General features: G+C 45.2%; 1 protein-coding gene across 1 annotated transcript in view; it reads right to left on the bottom strand.

The window, feature by feature from the left end:
- LOC308149772 (receptor-type tyrosine-protein phosphatase N2-like) overlaps positions 1–5,000 on the bottom strand; it is a gene marked incomplete at both ends in the record, with an annotated part of 180,364 nt that overhangs the window by 46,508 nt on the left and 128,856 nt on the right. The gene's annotated exons all lie outside the window — the stretch shown is intronic.

Consider the following 5,000-nt stretch of genomic DNA (forward strand, 5'->3'; position numbering starts at 1 on the left):
CACCCACCAGGGTCCACCACCCTCACACACACCCTCACCCACCAGGGTCCACCACCCTCACACACACCTCCTCACCCACCAGGGTCCACCACCCTCACACACCTCCTCACCCACCAGGGTCCACCACCCTCACACACACACACCTACACACACCAGGCCAGGATCCTCCACCATGTCTGTGTGCTCACGCCCTCTGGTCTCCAGGGAAGCTGAGTCACATGACTGTCTCATACATACATACATCAGTGGGCGGGTCTATGAGAGGGAGGGCACACACACACACACACACACACACACATTGGGGGTGGGGGTGGGGTGGCGGAGTGTGTGTGACGACCAGACGAGAGCCACCAGGCCGTTCACAATAGACTCCTGATGGGGAGAGTGGCAGGTTAAAGCTGCACAGGTCAGCCCTGTTTACATACCCTCTACAACAACACACACACACACACACACACACACACACACACACACACACACACAGGGGTCTCTATGTCCCCCGCACTCCTCCCCCCCCCCCTTCGTGCTAATACAAATAAACAAACAAACACACAAACAAAAGACCCTCTGAATCAATATGGTGGAGAGAGAGAGAGAGAGAGAGAGAGGAGGAGGGGGGGAAGAGTGGAAGGGGGGGCGGGGAGAGAGAGAGGGAATAAAGGGAATAGAGGGAGAAGGGCAAGACAGAGAGAGGGAAAGAGAGAGAGAGGGGGGTGCTTTATAGAGGGAAAGAAACAGACAGGGAGGAGAAGAGAGGACGGAGGACGAAGAGAGGGGGGGATGGAGAGAGGGAGGAGAGAGGAGGGGGGGGTTGAGATGGAAATGGAGAGGAGGAGGGAAAGAGAAGGGGGGAGAGAGGAGGGTGGGGGATTGAGGGAAAACAGGGAGAAGGAGGAGAGAGAGAGAGTGATAACAGAAGCCTCAGTAGACGAGTGAGTGTTGTGCAGCGCGGCAGGCAGCTTCATGTCACTGTAAGCCTTCCACGGGGACAGAGTGACAGAGACGCATCATCCACCCCTCCCAAACCACCACCCCCCCCCCCTCCCTCTCCCCCCAACGCACTCAGGTACCCTCCACCTGTCAATCAAACGTCCCTTTGTCACTGTCAGCCAATCAGACATCATACTCTCCGTCTCACAGGGACAACATGGCTGACAGCCTGCAGCGCTGAAAACCTGAGGTACGTACGGAGAGGACTGGGATTTACGCAGAGCTGTGTGTGTGTGTGTGTGTGTGTGTGTGTGTGTTTGGGTGTGTGTGAGCACAGACTCAAGACAAATGCGCCGAAGGCCTTAGTCATTAGCATGCATCACGGCTGTAAATATGTTTTTGTGTTTGTGTGTATATGTGTGTGTGTGTGTGTATATGTGTGTGTGTGTGTGTGTGTGTGTGTGTGTGTGTGTAGTAGTAGCAGGGCCGTCAGACTGCCCGCTGCTCCCTGTCTGCTTTAATTGCAAATAGCTCAAGAGACTGCACACGCACACACACACACACACACACACACACACACACACACACACACACACACACACACACACACACACACGCACACACACACACACACACACACACACACACACACACACAGCTCAGTCGAGGGAATCCTCCTACACCAGCACTGACAAAGAGCTGAGGCTTCTGTCTTTAATCATAAAAAAGAACAAAATTGCCTACCACAACTATGCAGATGACACTCAAATCTACATAGCCCTCTCACCGAACGACTTAAGTCCCATTGGCCACCTCTGTAATTGCATTGAACAAATAAACGCCTGGATGACACAAAACTTCCTCCAACTAAACAAGGACAAAACAGAGATAATTGTATTCGGTGCACCTGACAACAGATGGAAAGTCAGGGCAAAACTTGGTCCTTCAAACAAAAAAACAGGTCAGAAATCTTGGTGTAATTCTAGACTCCGATCTAAACTTCAACAGCCACATAATCTCGATAACTAAATCAGCCTACTATCACCTTAAAAACATAACAAGAATGAGAGGTTTCATGTCCAAGCAAGACCTTGAAAAACTCATCCATGCAATTGTTTCGAGTAGACTTGATTATTGTAATGGTCTACTAAAGCGGGGTACACACATAAGGATTTTCCCCCTTCCGACCAGACAGAAAACGCCTGATTATCAGATGGCTCTTAACATTTTCCTATAACAAAATCCTGTGGTGTGAGGTGTGTTAAGAGTCAATCTCTCCCGACAACCTGCTCGGAAAATGGGCGTGGCCGGCAATCGTAAATGTCAAATGTGTTCAATACCGGTACTTACGACCAGAAATCCTAGGGTTGCCAGATTCTTTGGTGGAATTAGCGGTTTTAGACTGTGGTTAGGGTGGAAAATGTAAATCCCACCTGGCACCCTGCTCGCGAGTCCAATTGTGACGTGGAATGGAATGTATCCAATCAAGAAGCGAGTTGACTTCTTCTTTTCGTTATTCGGCACTTTATTTGCCCTGTCGCACATGGTTGTCTCGTACAGGTCAGTCAGGGTACTACGTTAGATAATAATAATAATTACTTTATTTGTATAGCGCTTTTCCTGCAAACGTTGCGGCTCAAAGTGCTTTAATCATTATATAATCTTAATTTAATTATTTTGTCATTTAAAGGCAATATTAAAAGGATGGGTTCACGCGAGATTTCTGGCTTGGGGAACGAGACTCTAGAGAGTCTGGAGTCTGTCGTAACGAAAATCTTTATGTCTGTGGGGTGCTGAAATGGGAAAATCGGCGCACACCACACACAATACGATCAAGGCTGTTCAATCCAAGATTTTGTTTCTTCATGTGTGGGGTCTGTCTCAGATAAGATTTTGGTTAAGATTTAGAAAATCCTTATGTGTGTACCCCGCTTAACAGGCCTATCTAAAGGAGCTGTTCGTAAATTGCAGCTCATCCAAAATGCCGCTGCTAGGGTCCTAACAAAAACAAAGACGTTTGAACACATTACACCAATCCTGAGATCCCTGCACTGGCTACCAGTCTGTCAGAGAATTGAATTCAAAATCATCCTAATTACATACAAATCACAAAATGGTCTTGGACCAAAACACATATCAGATCTCCTCCAAGGCCCTTAAGGTCAGCTGAGACTAATCAGCTAATCCTTCCAAGAGGGAAAACAAAACACGGTGCAGCAGCATCCAGTCCCTCTGTTGCATGCTCCTGGAACAAACTCCCTGAAGAAATCAAACCTACACATATTTAAAAGTAAGCTAAAAACCTTTATGTTCTGCACTAGTTATGGTTAAACACTAACATTCTATCTATGCCTTCTATCCATTAACTATTATCTCTTTTATTTTATTTTTTTTCATTTCAACTTTTTACTTCTTATACCTGCAGCAGTTATGAGTTTTATGATCCAATAATCCCAGTGCTATGAATTCGCTGCAAATATAGGCTAAATGTGTTTGCAAATGTGTCATTTTACACTGCGATCTCACACACCATATCGACCAGGATAGTGGTTAAATGCAGATGCAGTATCAAACATGTCATTTGACACTGCGATCTCACACGCCGTATCACGCAAGATAGCGGCTAAACACAGACGTAGTACCTGCAATCTCACACACCATATCGGGAAGAGCAGCGCTTGAATACAGTTGCAGTACTAAAACTTTTATATCTATCTTTTTATTCATTGTCTTATTATGTTGTTAAATGTTTAGCTATTTATTTTCGATATACAGTATATGTATCTATTCTTGCCTTTTTTTTTTTTTTTTTTACTTACTATGCTTCTTTTTCTGTATGTTTTAATGCTATATGTAAAGCACTTTGAATTGCCCCCGTTGTATGAAATGTGCTATACAAATAAACTTGCCTTGCCTTTAAGACGGGTTCACCACATAGGAGGTCTTTCTTAGAGAGCATTACCATAGGAGCGCTGCTACAATGACATATTACAGTCAGAATTGTGTCGATAAGCAGTGTGTTCATGGAATTACGTAATAGTGAATCACATAACGTACACGCTTTTTTTGAAAAGAGATTGATAATGCTATTCCGTTTTTCATGTGGAAGAAATTCAATATACTACACCTCATAAAGTGAAATAAGATATCTTTGAAAGTACTGTTCCTTGAAACAGTCAAATGGATCACATCTCGCATTAAAATTATATTCCTCGAAATAAAAAATAATTCGAGGGGGCCTCTCGACGAGGCACGTCAAATATAACCACTAGAGAGAGGCGCAGGGGCAGGACAGGCTCATTATAACACTGGGGAGGCTGGCGGAGGTGGAAATCAGCCTCATTTGTAATGCATGGAAAGGAATGAGAAACTGTATCAAACACACAATAGCATTTCTCATCCAATTCACATTCAATGTGTGTTTTGTGTGTGTGTGTGTATGTGTGTGTGTTTTGTGTGTGTGTGAGTGTGTGTGTGTGTGTGTGTGTGTTTTGTGTGTGTGTGAGTGTGTATGTGTGTGTGTGTGTGTGTGTGTGTGTGTGTGAGTGTGTACGTGTGTGTGTGTGTGTGTGTGTGTGTGTGTGTGTGACACCATTCCTCATTCCGTTCCCTGCCATCACAATGACCCCCGTCCTCCCATTCCTGTCGTTATTAGAGCGCTGCTCACCGGCCTGCCCTCATTTAAAAACATCAGCCACAGAGAAGAGCCCAGCGACGGGAATTTAAATCTAATTACTGTATTTGCTTTAAAAGCCACTAAATATTGGATTGTGCAAATGAAATTTCACACCTGGACATTTGGGGCCGGAGGATAATGAGACGAGGAAGAGAGGGGAATGGAGACCACCACGGCCATCCTGTATGCCTGTTGCGTTCATATCGCTCTCTATACTGTAGCGAACTGGCTACTAAAATGGCCACCGAGGATGAGAGAATGACATTTTGCCACAGTAGAAAGGAAACAGGTGCAGCGTACATTTAAACACCACAAACCACTAATCCGTCCTACCCATGAAGTAGTCTACCACGCTAACACACTTACATATTATTATTATTTTTTTACATTTGTC

Source organism: Nansenia antarctica (assembly GCF_963989245.1).
Source record: "Nansenia antarctica genome assembly, chromosome: 2".
Classification (NCBI taxonomy): domain Eukaryota; kingdom Metazoa; phylum Chordata; class Actinopteri; order Argentiniformes; family Microstomatidae; genus Nansenia; species Nansenia antarctica.